Source organism: Sus scrofa, chromosome 16 (genome assembly GCF_054392235.1).
Source record: "Sus scrofa isolate SSC_HxYL_T2T_F1_AM1 chromosome 16, Sscrofa_HxYL_maternal_Yorkshire_Landrace_v2.0, whole genome shotgun sequence".
Lineage (NCBI taxonomy): Eukaryota > Metazoa > Chordata > Mammalia > Artiodactyla > Suidae > Sus > Sus scrofa.
In genome coordinates this window covers 55,351,153-55,366,977 of record NC_139398.1, presented here as the reverse complement: position 1 = coordinate 55,366,977, position 15,825 = coordinate 55,351,153, and the positions used below count along the sequence as shown (strand labels likewise).

General features: G+C 35.8%; 1 protein-coding gene across 1 annotated transcript in view; it reads right to left on the bottom strand.

Annotated features, from left to right (window-relative positions):
• The window catches only part of CWC27 (CWC27 spliceosome associated cyclophilin), a 246,333-nt gene that overhangs the window by 162,753 nt on the left and 67,755 nt on the right, over window positions 1-15,825 (bottom strand).

Genomic DNA, 15,825 nt, shown 5'->3' with positions numbered 1-15,825 from the left:
TTAACAATAATTCCCCCCGAGCCAAGCTTCCTCCTGATAGCTGAATGCATGCCTGCCCTGCTTATTTTATGTATTTCTTACAAACAGCCATTTTCTTTCTTTGCTTATCATTTGGAGGCCTAAAACAGACTGTATTAAGTCAGCAAAGAATTTTCTTCTAGAAAAGTAAGGGTGGGGGAAAATGTCTGAATAAAAAAGGTTAATCCCATATGTTCAATCTGATATTTATTTGTACTTCCATACCCTCATTTGTTTTGTCCTATTAAATAAAAAGGAGAGCCTGAAAAAGCTTTTTGAAGAATCTTTTTGTATTAACCAAATATCCTTTGTGGAGTGGTTATGGTGGAACACTACTTAAGTAGGTACATTATTACCACATTATGCCTAACTGCTCACTGCATAGGCTTGCATCAGTCATTACTCAATAAAGATTTATCCCTGTGAGGTTAAGATGTTCTACTTGTTTGAGCCTCAAAGACTTGGTTTTGATTCATAAACAGAGTATAAATACACCTTACACATTTCTTATTTGCTCTCAAAGAAACAATAAATTAACTGAAACCTCCTCATTTTAACATAGAACAGAGCCATGCTCTATGTCAACACTATCTATACAAGGTGAAAAAGCTACAAAGCACCTGTTTATTATGCCCACATGTTCAGAGAAAGATAAATATTTTCTAGTTGCAAACACACAAGTCTCTGAGACTGCTGATTTTACTCATTGCTAAAATAAAAATACTACTTAAAATATTCTTCTAAAATAATTACTTAGGAGTGAATAAAAACTTTCTGCTCTTTTACTTTCTTATTTATTGTCCAATCTTATTTTTTTTCAAATATGACAATAATAAATTTCTTTTTCAAAAGGCCAACAACATCTAATTTTACACCATTAATATTGAGGTTACCAAGCATTTATTCAAGCTAGCAAAAGTTTAAACATGACCACACTAACTATAAACTTGGCTCAGAGTGCCAGTGATCTCATATCAGCTTGTAGGTACTCCAGGGGAGGAAAGGAGAAGAGAAAAACTAAACAGCACAACTCTAAATGTAGTAAACTAGATTCTTTTCTTGATGAGACTTTTTTAAAGTAAACCAAAAAAAAAAAAAAAAAGAAAAGAAAAGAAAAACCTTAATTCCTAGCTATAGTGAATAGTTTTCTTGTAGAGGAATCAGTATGTTTGCCTTTCACAAGTGTTATTTAAAAATTGCTAGAATAGAGGAGAGAAGCAGTCTACTAAAGCCATGGATAGTTTATGACCTTAAGCCAGAATATTGATGGCTATTTACAAGAATAACACATAAAAGTCAACATCAGTGCTGAAAACTGGAATATTAATAGAGCTACAGCTAGCTCTAAGAAGAGATATTTCTAAGATGTATCTTCTTTTTTAATCTCAAAGCTCAGAATATTGACTCTATTAATAATCTTTATCTAAGATGAACTCTATAAAAATGACCACTTTTTGAAAATATAAAATTTTAGTACTTCTTAAGCATGAATTTTATAAAGCAGTTGTTAATGTATATGGTATTAAACAAGGAACTGAAGTCAAAACTAGGTCAGTACTCCTCCCACCCATCAGAATGCCTACTATAAAAAAATCCAAACCAACAGAAAATAGCAAGTGTTAGCAAGGATGTAAAGAAATCAGAACTTTGTGGACTGTTAGTGGGAATGCAAAATGGTTCAGCACTGTGGAAAACAGTAGACAATTCTTCAAAAAATTACAAGTAGAATTACCTTATGACCCATCAATCCTACTTGTGGGTATATTCCCAAAGAACTGAAAGCAGCATCTCAAAGAGCTATTTACACATTCATGTGTATACCAGCATTAGTCACAAAACAGCAACCCACGTGTTCATTCACGGACGAATGGATAAACAAAATGTGGTACATAAATACAATGTCATATTATTCAGTCTTTAGAAGAAGGAAACCCAGTACATATTATAATGTGGATGAACCTTGAGGAAATTATGCTAAATGAAACAGCCAGTCACAGAAAGACAACTGCCGTATGACATTACCTATATGAGGTATCTAGAGTAGTCAGATTCATAGAAACAGAAAGGAGAACCATGGTTGCCAGGAGCTTAGGAGGAAGGGAAAGTGGGAGCTGTTTAATGGGTATAGATTTTCAGTTTTGTAAGATGAAAAAGTTCTGAGACTGGTTATACAACATGAATATACTTAACAGTACTGAATTGTACACTTAAAATGGTTAGGATAATGGGTTAAAGTTTATGTTCTCTGTGAGCTACCACATTTAAAAAAATTAAAAAGTGAATTCCAAAGGAAGGGAGGCAGAAATTATGACAATACTTTGCATATATTAGTGCTCAGTAAATAGTAAGTCAACTAATTTCTTGATGATATGTTTAAATAAAGTCCAGAAGGTTTGTACTGCTCCTTCAGAGGAAAGCAGGGTTCATCGTTCAAGTCAAAAGGAACCTTAAAATTCATTCCTTATTCCCACAAATAAAAAGTCCTCACCTTCCCTATTCCACACTCACCCAACCCCAGCACCTCTGTCAAAGGGCCGTTCACTCCTTTTTGAATAACTGTACCACGTTATGATATGGCAGCCCCATTCTATTTTGGGCCTAGTCTACCTGTTAAAAAGTTATTTGTTGTTGAACCCAAAGCTGCCTCCCAATAACATTCATTCATTAATTCTGGTTCTATCCTTAGTAGAGAGGACAGAAATAACCTGGTTCTTTTGAACACTTTTTAATATAAAGGGGTTAGGGGCACAATGCCACAATATCATAGTTTCTAGTTCCTTTGCCAGCAAGTCCATGAGCCCAATGCCTCAAATGATGGGTAACAGAACCCAAAACTTCTAAGTCATTTTCTATCAAAAGAGAGTTCAAAATGTTCTGATTAGAAATTCAAAGGAATGCTAATTCGGAGTTCCCCTCATGGCACAGCAGAAACGAATTCGACTAGGAACCACGACATTGTGGGTTCGATTCCTGGCCTTGTTCAGTGGGTTAAGGATCCGGTGTTGCCATGAGCTATGGTGTAGGTCACAGACGTGGCTTGGAACTGGCATTGCTGTGGCTGTGGTATAGGTCAGCGGCAACAGCTCCGATTCAACCCCCAGCCTGGGAAACTCCATATGCCATGAGTGCAGCCTTAAAAAAAAAAAAAAAAAAAAAAGACAAAGGAATACTAACTCATTTGAAATCATTTATAATTTTAGGTTTTCTTTCTATTTGACAAGGCAAGCCTTTAATTAGTCACCAAAAGGGTTTTTCTTCTTGAATCACCAGCAGCTAGTCTCTGAAACTACATTTGGCTCTTTTGTCCTTCCTCCAAGTAGCTCCCAGATGCCTATAAATGCTGTCAGCAAAGAACTTTAGACTGCAGATTGTGACAATAGCATAGCATCTTATTAGTAGACATTTCTTTCATTTTCATTTGTGTTGGAAATTTTAGCACTTCAGCACTTACACAACCTAATGTGATTAAGACGTTTCTAGTCACTGAGATCCCTGTGTCCGTTTGTGCACATATAAACATGAACTAATAGTAAGCATTAGTTAGTAGCCCATCCAAATTCCTGAATCACTCTAACCAATTATTTATGTTTTCCTCTCTACGGCAATCTCCAATATCTCAATACTAGTCAAAAGTTTATTTCAGGATTTAAAAAAAGTAATTTGGGTATCAATATCATGTTCTCTAAATTATTCTAATAGGCTATGCTCTCTAAACTACATTGATAGGCTATGCCAAGCACTGAAATAACTGTTTATAAACTTATTTGAAAACTGTAGCTTCATGTACATAATTGAAATTTTTATTAGCTTCCCATAAGGTTGGAATTCACCTAAAAAGAGAAACAAAAATAATAATGATAAATTAAATATGACTAATTTTTCAACAGAGTATTGAGTAAATGAGCATCTAACTACCTTGCATTAAGTGTTCAATAAATCTTTCAATAAATAAAACCAAAAGAAGAGTTTTTAATTTAACTTTTTTAGCATTTAAATTGTCATATAATTAAGTTTGAAATATCTCAAAATTTTTCTAATAAATATTATTTAAAAGAAGAAAAATCTATACAGATACTTGAATGGCTAAAACTATATTTCCATTTTGATTTTTCAGTGATATAAAAAAATTCTATAAATGTTCAGAAAGAGACAAGCAAGAAATTTCCGTTTTGAAGCATCTGTGACCTCCTAAATCAAAATCTATCAGTTCCTTTCCTTTTCAACCTAGAAAACAAGGTTAGAATTCCTTCTACCATATGCAGATATACCCAAATATTTACATAGTACTGAATTTTATTGAGATGGAGGGTAAAAAGACGACTGATTTCTGGATATTGCCAATTCTCCTGAAATATGTCATTAATGGAGTCTGAGACTAAACTTGCAAATGAAATGCAATAGTACTTTTAACAAAAAAAAGTGTAAATATGATTTAATTAGAATTGAGATACTAAAAAAGAATATTCTTTTATGTATGTAGCAAAACTTTGATTCTATTCTCTCTTGCATGGAAAGCTATCTTTAACTTTCCCATTGTGAATTTGGAAGTCCATAAAAGGCTTTCTGATTTTCTCAATAATATGTATTAGTGGTTGTTTCAGAATCACAAAATAAATGAAAATAGCTGAAATATTAAAATTTTAACAAGGCTTAGAGTTCTTGTGGAACAAGTAAAGCTAATGTTTAGAAATAATATTTATTCTCTTCCTTTTTACCAACAACCAATGGGCGAGGGTTTTCCAAGAAAGAACGTCTCATAAAAACATAGATTCATCAAAGAATCCCTATACAAGGCCTTGAAGAACTAAACTTCATAACATTAATATTATTAATGGAGATTGTTCTCATGTAAATGTTCCCTTTAAGAGGAATCATTACAAAGGATTCGATGACTGAGATCCAGAGTTTGTTGGCAAAGGCATTTTGAGGAAGAATTGGGATTTGAGAAACTATACTAGAGCTCATCATCTGCTATGCTAAGAAGTGACAGATTTAATTCTGTTGGCTGTTGGGAGTCATTAAAGAAACATGGGCAAGAAGGGTTAACAGGAATAGAACTATGTTTTGGGAAAGTCACTCCATCAACATGGTAATGGCCAGACTGTGGAATGAAAGCAGGAAAGCCAGCTATATTACCTTGTAAGCCAGGGGCCAACAGTATTTCTGTAGAGGACCAGATAGTAAATATTTTAGGCTTTATAGGCTACATGGTCTTGATCACACTACTCAGCACTGCCCTTCTGGTGTAAAAGCAACCACAGACAAAATGTAAACAAATGAGTGTGGCTGAGTTCTATTAAAACTTCTGCCAACTCAAGAATGTTACTAGCCAGCCGCTCTACAAGGATTGAGTCACTAGCCACTGTAGGCGCTGACCTTCAACACACCCTGAAAGGAGTTCAGGGTGGAGATCAGGAATGAAGCATTCCTGGGAAAACCAGCAGAAGAGGCCTTCGGATAGACAGATATTCTTAGGAAAAAATTTTATGAACTCAATTTCTCATATCTTCCCATACTTGGAAAAGGACTAAAAGTTCCTGTGGGACATCTAATGGAGACAGCTTTAAAGTGAGGGGATGTAAGAGTAGAAACAATAAAGTGTAGCCTGCTTTTCCACCTTTCCACCTATCCATCACCACATCCTGTCAGCTGTTCCTTACAGAACTCTCAGGTTCCTTTGCTACTCCCCATTCCCAGTGCTTTGGTTAGCCCATTATGATCTGGGCTATTGGAATGGTGTCAGACTTGGCTTACAGGCATAAAGCCTTGGGCCCTGTAATACACTGTCTACATTATGGCCAAAGGAACCACTCTCAAACATAAATATGATACGGCACTCCCTGGAATAAAACTCTTTAACAGCTTCCCAATAGTGCATAAGCTCTTTTAGGATCTGACTCCCATCTACTTGTTGACAAATACTAACAAGCAATCATAGCAGTTCTCTTCACCTTTACCTTTATATAGTACACATTGTTACATTCTGCTAGAAAACCTACTCTATAAAAGGACTGGTTGAAATTACGCCAAAAATATGAATGGCTCTATGTAGACAGCAAAAATTTGCTTTTGTTTACTAAAGTGTCTTTTTTTAGAGACATGTGGAAATTTCCAGGCTAGGGGTCAAATTGGAGCTGCAGCTGCCGGCCTACACCAGAGCCACAGTAGTGCAAGATCCGAAATGCATCTGTGACCTATACCACACAGCTCATGGTAATGCCAGATCCTTAACCCACTGAGCAAGGCCAGGGATCGAACCTGCATTCTCATGGATACTCGTCGGGTTTTTAACCCGCTGAACCACAATGGCAACTCCCTACTTTTTTTTTTAAATGAAAAGGGAGAGAAAGTTGAAACACACATACAAGAATAACAATAAATTCCCTTTTCTTCCAACTCCTTCTGCTCAGTCCTTGGGAATGCCTCATCTTCCACACTTAGTATCCCTTGAGGACACTCCCCTCTCTGTCTGCTGCTGCTGGTCCTCCTGAACACCCTGTGGAGCTCAGTCCTCTGCTTAGCATACTCAGCTACTTGCTCCCACCACACCGACTCCCTGACTTAGACTTCGAAATTGGGCTCAGGAGGGGGCAAACTTGAAGGGCAATGTCCTCGGCAGGAGCTCATTTGACGTTTCCTTCCAAAGAGAGTCCTTCAAGATTAGGTCTGAGAAAGCTTATGATTTGCAGTCTTCTGGCCACAGATGGCTCTGCTCAGGCGGTTACCATGACCCTCAGAGGAAGTGTGAGGAACCCCCTTTGATTCTGTCCTCTGTAGGCACTCAGTCAGCTGCCATGTCTAGTTGCGATTTCTCTTTTCACAATCAACTTTTCCCCATCTTCTCCTTTTTATGTGCTTTGCAGGTAATTTAATCTTTCCCTTGGATATTTGTTCCAGATTCCTAACTGATCTTCTTGTCCTTTGTCTTCCACCACTGTAATCCACTTTAGGTCGTGCTCAGAAACCTTAAACAGACCTCCAAAGGAAACTGAAACAGTCTGTTTCAAGATCTCCACACTCAACCTCCATCACTTCTTTCCCCAGTACTTGCCTAAGGAGACAGTTGTGCTGTTTCAATTCCTTCACCAGTCCTCATGTTTTCCTGTTTCCAGGTACTTTCTCAAATCCCCTCCAGAAAGGAATGACCTCCTCCTATCTGTCTCCATCCTACTTAGTTTTTTAAAGCCCAGCTAAATGCTACCTACTGTTAAGCTTTCCTTGTTCACAAAGTCAACTTGAATTCTTTGAACACTGCCTATAATGTTGTTAACTCCTCAAATTCTGTCCCCTTCCCTAGGATACTTCCTTTTACTAAAGCTATTTTACCCTCATCTTCTTCATTCTTAGACTCTTCACAAAGGCCACAATAATTGAATGCATAGGAGATGAATACTGAATGAATGTTTCTTTGCAACCAATGTTTTAAGGACTAAATCTTTGTCTTCGCATCTCTAACCTCTGTACATCCAATTAAGCACACAACAAAAGAACTTAATTGATATAAGTACTTCACTTATTTGGTCATTCAATAAATGTTTCTTGAACACCTAGCATGTCAGGCACAGAGTTTAGAAGTTCACAAAGAAGACTGAATTAAAATTACGAAAAAGGTCTCTGACGTAAGAAGATCTGCCCCTTAAGCAGACTGCTGAAAATCCCTGTAATTTCCTGAAAGATGAGAGTAATACAAGTGTCTTATACAGAGCTCCATTTCCTGGGTGACAGGAGTATCTTTTGTCCTAATGAGGCAACTCTTGGAGGGATAACTGGGTTTCTTCAGGATGGAGGCGGGCACTAGAAAGACCAAACCATGATTAGAAGCTTGGAACTTTTAGGCCCATCCCCCATCCATTAGGGAGCTGAGAGGGACTGGAGATTTGAATTAATAATCAATCATGCTAATGTAATAAAGCCTCCATGAAAATATCGAAACTATGGGGCTGGAGAACTTCTGGGTTGGTAAAAGCACCCTTGTATAGGAAGGGTGATGAGCTCTAAACTCTATGGGGACAGAAGCTTCTGTGCTTGGGACCCTTCCAGATCTCCGGTTACGTACCTCTTTATCCAGAAATTCACTTGTATCCTTTATAAACACCTTTATAATAAACCAGTGAGCAAAAGTGTTTCCCTGTGTGCTGCAAACTACTGAACCTGAGAACAGGGTTGTGTAAGCCACAGATTTGTAGCCAAGGTGGAGAGAGGTCTGAGAATCTACTACTTTTGAGTAGTGTCTGAAGTAGGGGAGCAGTCTTGTGGGACTAGTGTAAAAAGGTTGTAGTATAAGAAAACATATGATTGGGCAGGGGATGAAAGCTGGGGAATAAGCATGTATGGAACCTGTGGGGTGTGTACTAACTCTATATGGTAAATATCAGAGCCTAATTAAATGGTAGGACACCTAGTTAGTGTTGGTGGAGAATTGCTTGGTGTGGAAAACCCACACATTTGGTGTAAGACGTCTTATGTGTAGAAAAAAGTTTTTTCTTTTATAGTATAATCTTAAATTGTTTTGTTTGTTTTGCTTATTTTTTAGGACCACATTTGTGGGATATGAAGGTTTCCAGGCTAGGGGTCAAATTGGAGCTGCAACTGACAGCCTATACCATAGCCACAGCAACAAAGGATCCGAACTGCATCTGTGACCAGCCTGTGACAATGCTGGAACATTAAGCACTGAAGGCAGTCTGAGATCGAACCTGCATCCTCATGGATACTAGTCAGGTTCTTAACCTGCTGAGCCACAACAAGAACTCCCTTTACATTTTTTTGAAGATTATTTTTCTATCGAAGAAGAGATAGACCAGGCAGTTATTCAGTTCCTCTTAAATGAAGTTTCCATAATATGATTCATTATTTGTCATAAATACCCTAAGCGCATATGGCCACATTCAAATCTGAGTATAAAAACCATGCTAAACCCAATCAAATGATTGTATAATTAGGTCAATTTAGATTACTGTACTTCTATGCCCTTTCTTTGATGTAAAAAATCAAGGGCTTACTAGGTTATTCAAAGACTAAAAGGTATAAATTTCAGCTTTAATACTTATGGGGAAATGGGCTTTCCAGGACACCTGTAAGTTAAGAGGCAGAGGACACCTGTATATTAACTCTGCTTTTTCCTGTGAGATGAGAAAAGGCCCTTGGTAATGCTGAGTTTGCTTCAAGAACCAGGAGTCTGGTAATTATAAACATTCCCTTAAAAGGAAGCCCACAGATTGTTAGCTCAAGTTCTTCTGGAATAGTGATGAAAATGGAATAGCTCCCAGATTGTTAGTTCTTTTGGAATACTGAATCTAAAAGGGTAATGACATAGCAAGAAATGAACTTTCCTAATTCAGGGACCCTATCTTGCATGCATATTGTTATTAGCAACTGCTAATCCCTATTATGGGCTAAGAGAAACTATGCTGAGATATGTGGCATCTGCTTCTACCCTGACTTTACTTTTGATAAAATACGGATCTTTGGTTAATCAAATTGAGACCTAAGCTAAAAAGCACACATGTGTGCATGTATGTATATATGTATATATGTTAGCCCCATATCAATCAGGGAAAAATGAAAATAGCAAAGATAATCTAACTGCTTTGATAGAATAAGTAATATTAAGTACTCAGGAATAAATCAATTATGTGACCAATACTAATCATGGAGAATGTGCATTTGATTAATTGAAGAGAGTCACTCTTAAGTAGGGAGTAGTCCTGCTCAGGAAACAAAATGTAAAATTACAATTCATTAATCTAGAGAAAAAATGTAATGTTAGTAAGATGCTTTTAAAGAGATACTTAAACTTTTAAGAAATTAAACCTCAAAAGACAGAAAATGTTAAAAATGTCCTCCGATGGAAATACTACTCAAAGTTTTCACCTTCAAAAATACTTTCAAATGAAAGGAGTTTCTAGAACCAGCAACAACTACTTCAGATTTTAAAACAAGCTTAGCAAAATTACACATTAAAGTAAGTTGTAAAGCTGTAAAACTAAATAATAAAGATCCCCGTGAACTGCTTTTGGTTTTCTTGTTTGCTTATGTTTGTGTTTAATGTCCAATATGGAAAAAAGAGTGGCAAAATGGATTTTGTTAAGCCTGGACTTCTTCCTTGTTGGCCTAAGGACAAGCCATTTTGCTATAAAGTAAAAGATAAGACTAATGCTAGACATTAAACACGACTTCACTGAAATCTTTTCTGGTTTCCTTATGAAAAAGAGACTGATTAAAATCTCCTGAGTTTTGAAACCAAATTTGGCACTTTAGTAACCAAAGTAAGCAATGGAGTCACATTAAAAACTTATCAGTGTACAAAGTTCTTTTAAAAGTTAACTAAAATAAAGTATGCTATTGAAGATTTTAACATCTTTAAATCCAAGTTCCAGCAACCAAAGATGTAATTACATATGATAAAGATTATAAGAGTGACATTTTACTCCAAAGGCATTAGAGTTTCTTTCTGAAATAAAGTGAGCCTCTGACATACCCACCATGATGCAAAAAAATAAATAAATAAATAAATAAAAGAAATAAAAAATTGTAAATCTTAAAAGCTCAACCTCATTCCAGAAGTAGAGGGAGGACAAATTTTTTGAGGGTTTCTCATCTGTACCTGGAAAAGTCTTGAGCTTGAATGACTTAAGAACCGCAATTACATACACCCACAAATGGCCCACTGCAGACATGAGTATTTGTTTGTAACATTTGGTGGGTATGAAGTAGCAAGCACAAAAGCCATCCTTTTGAAACTTTTCCTGCTGTACGGAAAATCTTAGTTTCTCATTTATGTAAACCAGTCCTGTAACTCAGATAAATACAACTCTTTTAGAATAGGAACATTACAGCAGCCTTGCTTTTCCTTGGCTAAACTTAGAGCACTCAATGATGGGCACATTTTCTGGGATCCACCTTCTGCAAACAAACTTAAAAGCACTGAAAAGCGACCAAGGCTTTACATCACAAAATAACAGGTTTAGGAACGAAGACTGGAGAAACATTACAAACAGTACCGTTACCCTTTTGGGTGATTTAAACAGTAGGATTTATTGTCTTTTTCTAGTCTAAATTTTAAATCATAGATTTTGTCAAAGGTTAGTATTAACTCACATTAAATTAGGCTTGATGTGAATGAGTGAACTAACCACATACTAAAAGTAAGAAAATGATTTGTCTTGTTTTTTTTTTTTTTAAAGGTCACATGTCTGGGACCACGGCAAACAATATTATTATTAAAGGGAAAACTCCATGTAGTTCCAAGAATAGCAAAAACATCTTCACAAAGGAAACTCTTGATTAGCAATTGAATGAAAGTAAAAACATAACAGTTTAAGTGAAATCTAAAAATAAAACACATCACATAATGCACTGCAAAACCACTGCAAACAATCAGTGCTGTTTGTGCCTGACTGCTTGAGAGTCACCTCTTTTCTCTGTACTGTCCATTGTTTTCAAGCACCACCAAGGAACATTAGATTATTTCAAGTGTAGGACTTACATTTTGAAAGAAGCTGGTACCTCAGCAATATTCAAACGTAATTGTAAGCCATTTGCTGAAGGTTCATTAGATTCCATTATTATAAATTAATAAAAATAATGTATTCAGAGTTGAATTCTTTAAATGTGATAATTAAATATTTGAAGAGACTATTCAAATATTTGCTAAACTGGATGTAGGATATAAATTATAAACTAATTTACCTCTTCATTAAATAGTTTCTTCTTGAGTTAAGCAATTTATCATTTATTTTATCATTAAAATTAAGCTAGCGAGTTTTAAATCTTTGGGTTTGATTGACCACATTTCATCAACTCCAAAAATTAAGATAGGCTCACAAAGAAACACATGATATAGAAGTAACATATATCAGGACAAAACTCAAGTCTTTTTGTTTTTGGCCACATCTGTAGCATGTGGGAGTTCCCAAGTCAGGGACTGAACTTGCACAAGAGCAGCGACCCAAGCCCCTGCAGTGACAACGCCAGGTCCTTACTAGCTGTGCCATAAAAGAACCCAAGTTTTTTTTTTTTTTTCCCCTTAGGCAAGAATACAGTGGTCTTTCTTATTAAAAAAAAAAAAAAAAAAAAAAAGGTAACACGGATATACAGTATAGCAGTATAGCACAGGGAATTATAGCCATCCTATAAAAAAAAGTCACCAGAGAAGTCTGATTAATTTTGCTAGAGGCCATAATTCCATAGAAGTTTAAAGGAAAAAATAAATTATTGAAAAACACTGGATCTTCCATGCAATGAAAAAAACACTGATATAAAATTTAGGTTATACCAAAAATTTAACCATCAATTTGTGGCAATATATTCCTTCTAAAAGAAATGAATCCATATTACCTAAATTTAGCAAGATAACATCATAGAGAAATATACAGCTATTTCCACTGCTAATTTACATAATGGAAAATGGAAAAGTTTGCTGTTTCCAAATCCTGAGCCAAAGTATATAATTACCTTTGCCAAACATTCAGCAATCTACAAAGTCTGAATGCATAAGATATCCATAGCCAGGATTACATCTATTTTATGGACATGCATGTAATGGGAAGGAGGAACAGAGTTAGCCTACAATCCTCTAAAAATGTGACTTAGACTTTTATTCTACATAGAAAATTATCATTCATATATTTAGTAACTTTTCGAAAGGTAAATTTTCCAATTACAATATTGGAAGATGTCTGCTATTTAAAAACACAATGTCTTGGGGGAGTTCCCGTCGTGGCTCAGTGGTTAACAAATCCGAATAGGAACTATGAGGTTTCAGGTTCGATCCCTGGCCTTGCTCAGTGGGTTAAAGATTCGGCGTTGCCGTGAGCTGTGGTGTAGGTTGCAGATGCGGCTCGGATATGGCGTTGCTGTGGCTGTGGTGTAGGCAAGCGGCTACAGCTCCGATTGGACCCCTAGCCTGGGAACCTCCATATGCCTCAGGAGCGGCCCAAGAAATGGCAAAAAAGACAAAAAAAAAAATAAATAAATAAAAATAAAAACACAATGTCAATATGTACTGACGAAGTTGAGTGGAAATTTCCTATTGTTAGAAAAGTTTCTTCATTCTACCATTTACATGCCTGAAAAAGCTTTTTATTTATCAAAATAAATAAAAATACTTATAAATCTAAAAACCATAAGAAAATACACATTTATTATAATGTTCTTCATTTCTATTTTGTGAATTCAGATCTTAAGAGAACGTCTCTGTACTGTTAAGAAGGGGACATATGTAGACTCCAGAAACCTTCAGTTGTTTTGGCAGTGGGAGCCAGGGTAACTCCCAGAATTGCAAACTCTTTTCCTGTTCACAACTGAATCCAAGGACAATCTTTAGAAACAAGTCTTGCCTCACCAAATATGAAGCCTGCTTTTGGAGATGGCTCAGGGGAAAGGATTAAGAGCTTAGGTGTACACAAGTTTGAAGAAACAGCATAGTATAAGCGTATGAATGGGAAACTTTTGGATCCTAGGTATAGAATACATATGTGTCCTTGGAGTTTACAAAGAAACTTTAGTTTAAATCAAAACAAATAGCAGAAAATAAACAAAAGGACATACATCAGTAAGAATAAAGTTAGGATACAAATGCTTGGAAATCGCTCCACTTTCCTTTTGAATGTGTCACTGCACTGAGCATTACCTTTGGCCAGACCTAGAAGAGTGATTATCATCTATTCTAACTTAGAGTGAAAGGGATTTCATAGAACTGCAAAAATCAAATTATAAACATGAGGTTAAAACAAAATACAAAATTATTCCAGATCTTTTGTAGGGTCCTAGAAAATTACATCAAAGTCCCCTTGGTTAAAAATAAAGTTCCTTTTTTGTTTATGCTATACAGAAGAACACTGAGATAGTATGAGGAGACGTAATAGAGCTTTACAGAAGAGTTCATTTAAAGTTCAAATCAGAAAAGAACAGAGTTTTGTTTCTCGTTAAAAAGATGACAGAAAAAAAAATTATACTTATTGCCCCTTTATGCAAACAGATGTAATTCTTAAATGCTGAAATCTTTTAAAGAAATTAATTTGATTTTACTTTCTTTAGAATTTGAATATAAATGATACAACATGATTTCCTTTTAAAAAGGCGAGGGGCAAATTTTGAAGTTGCTTCCAAAAATATTCAGTTGATTTATCCCCATCTCAGGTTTAGTGATACTATACAAATGCAGGTAATTGTTATTTACTACTCTAACAAAATAATTTCAGTTGATGTGACTGATCAATAGCATAAAGACTCCTGCAGGCCTCAAAAATATGGCTAAGCTATTACATTCAATCAGAAGTTCTGGCAAATATGTTTGAAAAAAGCAATAAATAGCTTGTGTATGTGGATAAATGATGAATTTAACTTTCACAGAGACTGATTTTGACTACATTCAGATACAACATTCTCCTCTCACACTGGCAAAGATGATAACTAGCCTCTTAGTACAAAGCTCGAGGTGAGGGTCACAGAAAAGAGAGATTCAAAACTTTGAGTATGTCACAGCTAACAACTTTCAAACAAATCCAGGTTGAAAAGAATATACAAACTGAAAGCAGGAGCCTACTGAAAGCAATACAAATGGTTGTTCAACTTTGAGACTAGCCAAGTTGTGCTATCATTTAATGCTAAGACCAAAACAATTCACCGACCCCTTTAATACAACTGAAAATACATCTTAAGGCCATTTCAACTATAGAAAGAATCAACTCAAAGGTACAGACCGATCAACTGATAAATAAGAGAATCTAGTTACAGCATACAGATGAAAGCACTTATTCCTCCATCACTGCTACCAAAACAATTCAAAGTATACTCTTCAAATTGAAGTAAACAAGAAAAACAGATGTCTCTGAGGGTCTTCAAAACTAAAATGTAACATCTATTGTGTTAGGTTTAAGTATAAGCTGATGCAAAAGCAGTGAGATAAACCTGGAGATTTCAAATATTCAGAATTAATGAAATATCGACATAAATCTGTTCAATACAAATAATAATTTGCAAACACAGAGGCTTACTCTATGCCAGGTAGTACTCTAAGAACTTTGTATATATTAACTCATACCCTCCCACAAATCCTATGACATAGAACTATTATAAACTCACTTTACAAATAAAGCTGAGGTAATTACTTGTTCCAGATCTCTAGATCTCAACATAGCTTAGCAGAACCAGGTTCATTTGGTTCTAGAAGTCTGTGATCTATGCTTTTAAGTCACTCCATAAGCAGTTCTCAAAGTATGGTTCATAGACCCTAGAAAACCCTAAAACCATTTTAATAGAGTTCATAGCCTCAAAACTATTTTTGTAATAACATTAAGATGTGATTTTCCCTTTTCAATGTTTTGACATCTGCACTGATGGTACAAAAGCAACTGTAAGTAAAATTGCTAGAACCATAGCATGAATCAAGGCAGTGGAAGCACACTATGCTAGAAGTCACTGTATATGTCACTGCCAGGTACTCATAGTAAGAGAAAAAAAATTTAAACCAATTTCACTTAAGAAAAACGTCCCTGATTATTAGAGAAATGCAAATCAAAACTACCACGAGATACCACCTCACACCAGTCAGAATGGCCATCATTAATAAGTCCACAAATAACAAATGCTGGAGAGTATGTGGAGAAAAGGGAACCCTACTGCACTGTTGGTGGGAATGTAAGCTGGTACAGCCACTATGGAGAACAGTTTGGAAATACCTTAGAAATCTACACACAGAACTACCATATGACCCACCAATCCCACTCTTGGGCATATATCCGGACCAAACTTTCCTTAAAAAAGACACATGTACCCACATGTTCATTGCAGCTCTTTTCGCAA